This window comes from Rousettus aegyptiacus, unplaced genomic scaffold (assembly GCF_014176215.1).
Source record: "Rousettus aegyptiacus isolate mRouAeg1 unplaced genomic scaffold, mRouAeg1.p scaffold_m13_p_9, whole genome shotgun sequence".
Classification (NCBI taxonomy): Eukaryota; Metazoa; Chordata; class Mammalia; order Chiroptera; family Pteropodidae; genus Rousettus; species Rousettus aegyptiacus.
In genome coordinates, this window is record NW_023416312.1 from 34,686,937 (window position 1) to 34,699,250 (window position 12,314).

Consider the following 12,314-nt stretch of genomic DNA (forward strand, 5'->3'; position numbering starts at 1 on the left):
GTATATATACCTAAAGTGGAATTCATGTGTTGTGTCGACTCTGTTTTTGCCTATTTGGAGAACTGCCAAACTTTTTGAAAGTGGCTGCACCTTTTACATTCCCATCGGCAGTGTACAATGACTCCAATGTATATTAATCTTTGTCAATACTTGTTAATGTCTATCTTTAGGATAGCAATCTTAGTGAATATAAAGTGGTATCTCATTGGTTTTGATTTGCATTTTTTGATGTTGAGCATCTTTTTATGTGCCTATAGACCATTTGAAGATGTTCTTTTATCTTCATCGATAAAATGTCTATTCAAATCCTTTGTCTATTTTAAAATTGGGTTATTTGACCTCAAAGGCAAGGAAAGTAAAAGCAAAAGTAAATGAATGGGACTACATCAAACTAAAAAGCTTCTGCACAGCAAAAGAGGTAGAGAGACAATCATCCGAATGGGAAAATATATTTGCAAGCAATGCCTTCAATAAAGTCCTAATATCCAAAATATACAAATAACTCATATGACTCAATAACAACAAAAACACAAAGAATCCAATTAAAAAATAGTCAAAGGACCTGAACAAACACTTCTCCCAAGAGGACAGGCTAATGGCCAGCAGACATAAGAAAATATGCTCGACATCGCTAGCTATTAAGGAAATGCAAATCAAAACCACAATGAGATACAATCTCACACCTGTTAGAATGGCTATCATCAATAGGACAAGTAATAACAAGTGTTAGAAAGGATGCAGGGAAAAAAGAACCATCATACACTGCTGGTGGGACCGTAAATTGGTATAGCCACTATGGAAAACCATATGGAAGTTCCTCAAAAAACTAAAAATTGATCTACAATATGATCCAGGCATCCTCAACTAGGTATTTACCCCAAAGACTTGAAAACATATATCCAAAAAGATATTTGCACACTGATGTTCATAGCAGCATTATTCATAGTGACCAGGACATGGAAGTAACCAAAGTGTCCTACAATAGATGATTGGATAAAGCTGTGATACATATATACAATGGCATATGACTCAGACATAAGAAGAGATGAAATACTGCCATTTTCAACAACATGGATGGATCTCGAGATAATCATGCTAAGTGAAATAAGCCAGACAGAAAAAGTTGTAAACCACATGATAGCTCTCATATGTAGGATATAAACCTAAAAGCAGGACAGAGACTCATGGCCATATACAATAGACTAGTTGTTACCAGAAGGTGGAGGATAGGGGGGAAGTAAATGGGGTAAAAGGGGTCAAATATGTCATGACAGAAAGAAATCTAACTATGGGCAGTGAATACACAATGCATTATATATGCCTTACTGTTGAATTGTACACTTGAAACTTATTGAATTTTATTAACCAATGTCACCATAATAAAAAATAAATTAAAAAATAAAAATAAATGAAATAAAATTGGGTTATTTGCTTTTATATTGTTATGTTCTTTGTCTATTCTGTGTATAATTCCTTTATCATATAATTTGCGATTATTTTCTCGCTTTGGTGTACTGTCTTTTTTCTTGATGTTATCCTTCGAATCATAAACATTTTACATTTCAATGAAGTCCAGTATATCTATTTTTTTCTTCTAGTGTCATGCCTAAGAAACCATTGCCTAATTCAAGGTCATGAAGATTTTTTTGCCTGGTTTCTTCTAAATATTTTATAGTTTTATCTATTTAGTTTATTTTGAGTTAACTTTTGTATATTATGTGAGGTAGACATTCATCTGAATTCTTTGCATGTGTTCCAGTACCATTTGTTGAAAAGACTCTTCTTCTTGTTAAATTGTCTTGGCACCCATGTTGAAAAACAATCGATCATAAGTATGTAGGTTAATTTCTGGACTCTCGATTTATCTACCATAAGTTAATATGCCTATGGTTATGATAGAATCACATTTTCTTGGTTATTGTAGCTTTTTAGTTAAGTTTTGAAATTGGGAAGTGGGAGTCCTTAAACTTTGTTCCTATTTTCAGGGTTGTTTTGGGTATTCTGGGACCCTCATATTTCCATATGAATTTTAGAATCAACTCTTCAATCACTGCAAAAACTCTAACTAAGATTTTTGATATGTGTTTCATTGAATCTGTAGAATACTTTGTGGAGTACACTTCTGTTTTTTGATTTAACACTTGTAGACTTTACCCATGTAGGTGAGGTCTTGTATATTCCATGCCCCCTCCCATATGTCCCATTCTTCTATTTCTCAAAAAAGTTATATCTTAATTTTTCTGTGAGTCAGTAACTTATATTTATATTGGAGTAAATAGGTAAATACTGTTATACAGGGAACTGTGCTATATAGTATACTGTGACTACTCCTTCCTTGTAGAACTTTCCATTTTCCCTGTTACTAATAATTGCCTTATTCTTTTTCATTTACCTAGTTAATTTTCTGTTTACCTATCCTTAAGTTTTACCCCAAATGTGCCAAAATCTATGCCACACATCTATCAATATTTTTATTTACAAAAACACTTCAGTTACATTTTCTTCAGAGCCCTTTCTCAGAGCTGTCTGTCCTCCAGCTTCAGTATGATGGGTCGTTCACTGCTATTCTAGGAATTTTCTTTAGTTTGCTTTCTCATTGGGCTTCTCTTTTCAAGCACCTTATTTCTTCCTCCTTTTTGGTTTGTGAAAATAATTCAGTAGCTTCATTAGAACGGGTTTAAAGTAGACAGAATAATGTTCCCTGTATTAGTAAAGGTTTTCCAGAGAAAGAGAATGAATAGTAGATACAGCTATAAATATATATTTAGGTATATATAAAAGGAGATTTATTTAATTTAATTTATTTATTTTGTCTTCTATTTAAATTTTAAAAATTTAATTACAGTTGATGTATAATATTATAATAGTTTCAGATGTATAATATAATGATTAAACATTTATATAACTTACAAAGTGATCACCCTGATAAATTTAGTACCTATCTGACACCATACATAGTTATTATATTGTTGACTATATTCCTCATGCTATATTTTACATTCCCATAACTATTTTGTAACTATCATTTGTACTTCTTAATCTTATTCCATTTTTCACCCATCCCCCCAAAACCCCTCCCATCTGGCAACCATAAAAATGTTCTCTGTATGTATGAGGTTGTTTCTGTTTTGCTTGTATGTTTATTTTGTTCTTTAGATTCCACATGTAAGTGGAATAATATGGCATTTGTCTTTCTCTTTCTGACTTACTCCACTCTGCACAATACCCTGTAACTCAATCCATGTTGTTACAGATGGCAAGGATTTCATTCTTTTTTCATGGTTGAGAAATATCCCAATCTATATATGCACTACCTCTTCTATATCTATTCATTTATTGATGGATACCCAGATTGCCTCCATATCTTGACTGTTGTAAATAATGTTGCAATGAACATATGGATTCACATGTTCCTTTGAAGTAGTGTTTTGGGTTTCTTCAAATAAATACCCAGAAGTAGGATTACTTGGTCCTTTTTTTGTTTCTTGTTATATCCTTCATTTTAAAGTCTATTTTGTGTGGTATAAGTATAGCTAACACAGCTTTATTGTTTTTTTGTTTCTAGTTTCATAAAACATCTTTTTTCATCCCCTTACTTTCAGTCTGTGTGTGTCTTGATCTGAACTGAGTCTCTCGTAGGCAGTGTATGTAAGGGTCTTGTTTTTCTATCCACTCAGCCACCCTACCTTTTGATTGGAGCATTTAATCTATTTACATTTAAAGTAATTGTTGATAGATATTCAGTTATTGCCATTTTATTATTCATATTTTCAATCCTTTTCTTCTTCTTCTTAAAGAAGTCCCTTTAACATTTCTTGTAATATTGATTTGTTAGTGATAAACTCCTTTAGCTTTTTCATGTCTGGGAAGCTCTTTATCTGTCCTTTTATTCTAAATAATAGCTTTGCTAGGTAGAGTAATCTGGGTTGTAGGTCTTTGCTTTTAATTACATTGAATATTTAATGCCAACTCCTTCTGGCCTGCAAAGTTTCTGTTGAGAAATCAGCTGACAGTTTTATGGGAGCAACTAATTGCTTTTCTCTTGCTGCTTTTAAGATGCCCAGTTTGTCTTTAACATTTGGCATTTTAATTATGATGTGTCTTGGTGTGGACCTTTTTTGGTTTCATCTTGTTTGGGACTCCCTGCACTTCCTGGGTTTATATGTCTATTTCCTTCACCAAGTTAGGGAAGTTTTCTAACATTATTTCCTCACATAGGTTTTCATTCTTCTCTCTCTCTCTCTCTCTCTCTCTCTCTCTCTCTCTCTCTCTCTCTCTCTCTCTCTCTCTCATTCTCCCCCGCCTCCTTCTGGTATTCCTACGATGCGAACGTTGGTATACTCAATGTTGTCCCGGAGGCCTCTTAAACTATCCTCACTTTTTTGAATTTTTTATCTTGTTGTTGTGATTGGGTGGTTTCTGCCACCTTATCTTCTAAATTGCTGCTTCAATCCTCTGCTTCATAAAATACTGTGATTCCTAAGATATTCTTCATTTCAGTTATTGTATTTTTTATTTTCAACTGGTTCTTTTTAAATTTTCTATCTCAACTTTTATGTTTTCTATCTTTGTTAAAGTTCTCACTGAGTTTATCTACTTTCCCCCTAAGTTCATTGAGCATCCTTATAACCAGTGTTTTGAATTCTGCAACTAGTAGGTTGCTTGTCTCCATTTTCTTGAGTCCTTTTTCTGAAGCTTTGTTCTGTTCTTTCAATTGAGACATGTTATTTTTATCTCTCCATTTTTTATGCCTCCCTGTGTTTGTTTCTATGTATTAGGTAGGGCTGCTGTGTCTCCCGGTCTTAGCAGAGTAGCCTTATGTAGTAGGTATCCTGTTGGGCCCAATGGTACAGTCTTCCTGGTCACCTGAGCTGGGTCCTCCAAATGTTTTCCTTGCGTGGGTTACGTATGCCATACCGTTGTAGTTGAGCCTTGGTTGCTGTTTGCACATTAATGGGAGGGATTGACAAGAGGAGATTTATTATAGGGATTGCCTCATGTGTTGATTGAGCCTGAGAAGTCTCACAGTCTACCATCTGTAATCTGGAGACCCAGGAAAGCCAATGGCATGATCCAGGCCAAGTACAAAGGCTGAGAACTGGAGGGATGGTAGTGATGCTGGTATAACTCCCAGTATCAGGTCAAAGAGCTAAGGGCCAGAGAGCCACTGGCATTAAGTCTCAGCATCCAAAGGCCCAGGAATCAGGAACATCAATGTCTAAAGACAGAAAAAGATAGACATCTCATCTCAAGAAGAAATAGAGAATTAGTTCCATATGGGCTCCCCATAGATTGGGTGATGCCCAGTTACATTAGTGAGGGTAGATCTTCTTACTCAGCCTACTCAATAAAATGCTAATAATCTCATCCAGAAACACCCTCACAGATACACCCAGAAATAATGTTTCACCAGCTACCTAGACGTCCCTTAGACAAGTTAAGTTGACACATAAAATTAAGCATCACAGCCCCCAAAAGTTGTCAATGTCCTAATTCTGGGAGTCTGTATGTTATTGTATATCTCAAAAGGGACTTTGCAGATGTGATTAAGTTAAGCATCTTAAAATGGGTAGATTATTTTACATCATCCACTTGGGTCTAATGTAAATACAAGGGTCCTTATAAGAGGGAAGTCAGAGAGGAGAGGAGATGCTATACTACTGGTTTTGAAGAATGAGGAAGGGGACACAAGACAAGGAATATCAGCAGCTTCTACAAGCTGAAAATGGCAATTCAAAATATTCCCCCCCCCTTATGTCTCCAGAAGGAATGAAGACCTGCTGACCTATTTTAGACTTGTGACCTCCAGAACTGTAAGACAATAAATTTGTATTGTTTTAGGCCACCAAGTTTGTGGTAATTTGTTACAGCAGCAATAAAAAGTAATACAGAACACATGGAAAGTAAATTAATTGAGTCCTTGCCTAAAGGCAAATGTGTTTCTTTCCTACACTCTCAGTTGATAATTTGAATTCTGGGTTAGAAATTACACTTCCTTCAGAATTGTGACAATATTGCTCCAACATCTTCTTGCTTCCAATACTGCATTCATGAGTTACATAACATTCTAATTCATGATATTTTGTATGTGACCTGAAGATTTTAGATTCTTTTTATCCCTGTTGGTCAAATACGTCTTAATAATATAATTTGTTTTTACTGTTTTAAAATTAATTGTTCTGGGCTTTTGGTGGATTCTTTCAATCTGGAGACTCATAACATTTAGTTCAGAGAAAATCTTTTCTGTATTCTTTTTTGGTATTTGCCTTTCCTCCATTTTTCTGGTTCTCTTCTGGAATTTTATTAGTCGTTTGATGGGCCACCTAAAGACGTCCTTTTCTTTTTCTTTTTTTCCCGCATATTCTTTCTTTCTTTCTTTCTTTCTTTCTTTCTTTCTTTCTTTCTTTCTTTCTTTCTTTCTTTCTTTCTTTCTTTCTTTCTTTGTCTGTCTGCTTGCCTGCCTTCCTTCCTTCCTTCCTTCCTTCCTTCCTTCCTTCCTTCCTTCCTTTATTATTTTTTCAGTTAAAGTTGATATTCAATATATTTTATAATATATATGTGTATGTACATATATATATCATAGACATAGATTAGACATTTATATAATTTATATAATTTACAAAGTGATACCGCCAATTAGTCTTGTACCCACCTGGCACTATACATTGTTATTACAATATTACTGACTAAATTCCCTATGCTGTACTTTACATCCCTGTGAATATTCTGTAACTAACAATCTGTACTTCTTAATCTCTTCACCTTTTTCATCGAGCCCCCAATCCCTCCTTTCATGTGGCAACCATCAGTGTTCTCTGTATTTATGAGTCTGTTTCTGTTTTGTTTTTTTTTCCTTATTTTGTTCTTTAGATTTCACATGTAAATAAGGTCATATAGTATTTGTCTTCTCTGATTTATTTCACTTAGTATAATACACTCTAGGTATATCACTGTTGTTACAATTGGTAAGATTTCATTTTCTTATGGCTGAATAATAGTCCTGTGTGTGTGTGTGTGTGTGTGTGTGTGTGTGTGTGATCACTTCTTCTTTATCCAACCATTCATTGATGGGCAGTTAGCTTGCTTCCATATCTTGGCTGTTGTCAATAATGCTGCAATGAATATAGAGGTGCATCTAGTTTTTTGAATTAGTGTTTTTTATTTCTTCATATAAATACCTGGACATGGAATTGCTGGGACATAAGATAGTTTTATTTTTAATTTCTTGAGGAATATCTACACTATTTTCTATCATGACTGCACCAATTTACAATCTCACGAACAGTGCATAAGTGTTTCCTTTTGTCCACATCCTCACCAACACTTTTTTGTTGATTTATTGATGATAGCCATTCTGACAGGTATGAGGTGATATCTCATTGTGGTTTTAATTTGCATTACTCTGATGATTAGTGACACTGAGCATTTTTCATGTATCTATACTTTCTGTATGTTCTCTTTGGAAAAATATCTATTTAGGTCCTCTGTTTATTTTTAAACTGGATTTTTTTGATGTCGAATTGTATGAGTTCTTCACAAATTTTGGATATTAACCCCTTATCAGCTATATTATTTGCAAATATCTTCTCCCATTCAGTAGGCTGTCTTTTTACTTTCTTGATGGTTTCCTTTGCTATGCAAAAACTTTTTAGTTTCATGTAGTTTGATATGTATATTTTTTCTTTTGTTTTTCTTGCCTGAGGAGATATATCAAAAAACAATATTACTAAGAGCAATGTCAGAGAGTTTACTGCCTTTGTTTTCTTCTAAGAGTTTTATAGTTTTGGGTCTTACATTTAAGTCTTTCATCCATTTTAAGTTTATTTTTGTATATGGTTTAGAAGGTGGTCTAGTTTCAGTTTTTTTTGTATATATCTACCCAGTTTTCCCCACATCATTTATTAAATAGATTGTCTATATTCCATTGTATATTCTTGCCTCTTTTGTCATAGATTACATGAGCACGTAGACATGGGTGTATTTCTGGTCTCTCTATTCTGTTCTATTGATCTATGTATCCATTTTCATGCCAGTGTCATGCTGTTTTGATTACTACAGATTTGAAGTATAGTTTGATATCAGATATTGTGATACCTCCAACTTTGTTCTTTCCTAAGAATGCTCTGGCTATTCAGAGTCTTTTGTGGTTCCATATAAATTTTAGGATTATTTCTTCTAGCTTTTTAAAAATTGCCATTGATATTTTGATAAAGATTGCATTGAATCTATAGATTGCTTTGGATTGTATGGATATTTTAATGATGTTAATACTGTCTGTGAGCATAGTATATGCTTCCATTTATTTGTATCTTCAATTTTTTTCATCAATGTCTTATAATTTTCCAACTACAAGTATTTTACTTCCTTGGTTAAGTTGATTACTAGGTATTTTTTTGATGCAATTGTAACTGGAATTGTTTTCTTAAATTTCTCTTTGTAATAGTTTGTTATTGGTGTATAAAAATGCAACCAATTTCTGATTATTAATTTTGTATGCTAATACTTCACTGAATTCATTAATCAGTTCTAAGTTTTTTTGGTGGAATCTTTAGGGTTCTCTCTATATAATATTATGCCATCTGCAAATAATGACAGCTTTACTTCGTTTCTAATAAGGGTGCCTTCTATTTCTTTTTCTTGTCTGATTGCTGTGGCTAGGACTTTCAATATTATGTTCAATAAAAATGTTGACTGTGGACATCTTCGTCTTGTTCCTGATCTTAAGAAAAATGCTTTTAGCTTTTCCCCATTGAGTATGAATTTAGCTGTTGGTTTATCATGCATGGCCTTTATTATACTGAAGATTTTCTCTATTCCTACTTTGCTGAAAATTTTTATCATAAATTGATGCTGGATTTTGTCAAATACTTTTTGTGCATCTATTGATATGATCATATGATTTTCATCTTTCATTTTGTTTATGTAGTGTATCATGTTAACCAATGTACAGATATTGAACCAAACTTGCATCTCCACTTGATCGTGGTGTATGATTTTTTAAAGTGTATTGCTGAATTCAGTTTGCTAATAATTTGTTAATTTTTGCATCTACGTTCATCAATTTTCTTTCTTTCTTTTTTCTGTGATGTCTTTGTCTGGTTTTGGAATTGGGTAATGGTGGCCTTGTAAAATAAGCTTGGGAGCCTTCTCTCCTTTTGAATATTTGGAATCATTTGAGAAGCATTGGTGTTAATTCTTTGAATGTTTGTTAAAATTCACCTGTGAAGCTATTCAGCTCAGGAATTTTTTGGAGTTTTTAAAATTACTAATTTGATTTCATTATTAGTAATGGGTTGGTTCAGATTTTGTTTCTTTTTGATTCAGTCTTAGAAGATTGTTATGTTTCCAGGAATTTATCCATTTCTTTCTGATTGTCCAGTTTGTTGGCATATAATTACTCATAGTGTTTCCTTATAACCCTTTGTATTTCTGTGGTATCAGTTGTTACTTCTCCCTTTTCACTTCTGATTTTATTTACTTGAATCTTCTCTTTTTTATGAGTCTGGTTGAAAGTTTATCAATTTTGTTTATCTTTTCAAAGAACTGGTTCTTGGTATCATTGGCCTTTTTATTTATTTATTTTTAGACTATTTTCACTCTGATCTTTATTATTTCCTTCCTTCTACTTACTTTTGTCTTTATTTGTTTTTCTTTTTCTAGTTCATTTAAGTGTAAAGTTAGATTGTTTATTTTAGATTTTTCTTGTTTCTTGAGGTAGGCCTGTGTTGCTATGAATTTCTCTCTTAAGACTGTTTTCATTGTCTCCCATAGATTTTTGGTTGTTGTATTTTCATTTTCATTTATATCAAGGTATCTTTTGATTTCTTCCATGATGTCATAGTTAACACATTCATTGTTAAGTGGCATGTTATTTACCTTCCATGTGTTTGTGTGTTTTTCAGTTTTTTTCTTGTAATTGAGTTCTAGTTCCATACAGTTGTGGTCAGAGAAGATGCTTGGTATGATTTCGGCCTTCTTACATTTATTGATACTTGTTTTGTGGACTAACATGCGGTCTGTCTTTGGAAATATTCCATGTGAACTTGAGAAGAATGTATATTCTGCTGCTTCTGGGTGAAATGCTCTAAATATATCTATTAAATCCATCTGGTCTAGGGTGTTATTTAAGGCTGTGATTTTCTTTCTGTTTTCCTGTCTGGAAGAGCTAGCTGTCCATTGGTGTAATGGGCTATTACAGTCCCCTACTATGACTTTATTACTGTTAATCTCTCTTTTTACATTTGTTAATATTTACTTTATATATTCATGTGCTCCTATATTGAGTGCATAAATGTTTACAAGTGTTATTACCTCTTGTTGGATTGATCCCTTTATCATTATATAATGTCCTTCTTTGTCTCTTATTATAGCCCTTGTTCTAAAGTTTATTTTGTCTGATATAAGTATTGCTACCTTAGCTTTTTTTTCTTTTCCATTTTTATGAAATATCATTTTCCGCCCCTTTACTTTCAGTGTGTCTTTCAATTTGAAATGGGTCTCTTGTAGACAGTGTATGTATGGGTCTTGTTTTCTTATCTATTCAGCTACTATATGTTTTTTGATTGGAACATTTAAACTATTTACAGTTAAAGTGATTTTTGATAGGTACATAGTTATTGCCAATTTAATATTCATATTTATATTCCTTTTTTCTCTTCCTCATTTATTATTTTTTGTAACACTTATTAAGAGTGAACCCATATCAGTATTCTTAAACTCTAAACAATGGGGAATTAAAGTATCAAAGAAAACACATTAGTGATTATATATAATAGACATAGCCCCTTACATTTTTAAATTGCTTTTATACAATCAATGTATAATATTCAAGCAAAACTGAATTCCTTATTAAATAATAATTTTTTTCATGTGCTGCCTTCTCTTTACCTTTCTGTGCCTATATTTTTTGTTTGACTTTCAGCAACTCTGCCTGTATAGCTTTACCTTTTGGTGGTATCTCATGAGCTTTCTTAAGCTCAGCCAACTCTTGATCATATTCTTTTAATCCGTGTCATCCTTGAACTCTGCAGTACAGTGCTTTGCTATTTGATGGGTCTATTTCAAGAGCTTCCAAACAACTGTCAGTTTCTCTCTGCCAATTTGACATCTTCAGCTTACAAGCATCAAAATTCAGTTTGTAGCTTAGAGGTACAGGTTGTATCTTCAATCTATCTGCTTTCTCAAAAACAGCCTTTGAATCTTCCACATATCTTAAAACTTTTGTATATTTTTTAATGGCCATCTCCCAGTCTGGGGTTTTGAAAAAACTATTTCTAATGTTTTTTTAAGTCATCTGTTAATAATAATATTTTATCTATGTCTTTTAAATCTATATCTACACCCTCAGAGAAATCTGGATTACTGTCCTCAGAGACACATTTTGGGAATAAACCCCAATCTTCCCCTTTCTACAATTCTCCACATTCTTCAACAATGCACGATTTAGTCAGTTTTTTTACCTTTTACTTCTAGATTTTTCATAATTCTTGCCATACTTATTTCTTTAATCACTTGGCCAAATACCAAATTTTCCATCCAAATGAAGAGTTGCAACTGTTGTGATAAAGAACTTAGAACCATTGGTATTGCAGCCTATATTTGGCATGCTCAATAAACCCTCCTGGTCATGCTTATAATAGAAATTTTCATTTTCAAGTTTTTCACCACAAATACTTTCTCCATTATGACTTGAGAGGTCTCCACCTGGATAATAAATTTCTTAATAATTTGATAGAATGAACATCCTTTGAAATGGAGAGGTTTCCCAGTGTTGGGTCCAATGTCATTTTCTCCAGTACACAATACGTGATAATTTTCTGCAGTTTTTGTTACATTATCTTCAAACAATTCTAAGACATTTAGACTAACTCACTCTCCTTTGATGTCCATGTCAAAGAAGACTTGGGGGATACTGGGATTGGAGGGCTTATCTTGGAAGAGAGAGATACAACATTTTGACTTGCAGATGCATTTGGAAATGAGCTCAGGGCACCTCATAGTCTCTTGGCAGCTGAAAACCAAGAGTGACTCTCTGGTGAAAAGCCTTTAAAAAAATTTTTTTTTTCAATTAGGGTTAACATTTAATATTATTTTATATTAGTTTCAGGTGTACAGCATAGCGATTAGATGTTTATATAATTTATGAAGTGAACCCCCCGATTAGTCTAGTACCCCTCTGGCACTACACATAATTATTACAATATTGTTGACTATATTCCCTGTGCTATACTTTACATCTCCCTGATTTTGTAACTACCAATTTGTACTTCTTAGTCCCTTCATGTTTTTCACTCAACCTTCCAAATCCCCTTCCT

At 33.2% G+C, this 12,314-nt stretch overlaps 1 pseudogene; it reads right to left on the reverse strand.

Annotated features, from left to right (window-relative positions):
* Nucleotides 1–12,098, reverse strand: part of LOC107506584 — a 42,753-nt pseudogene extending 30,655 nt beyond the window's left edge.
* Between the last annotated feature and the right edge of the window lie 216 nt (nt 12,099–12,314).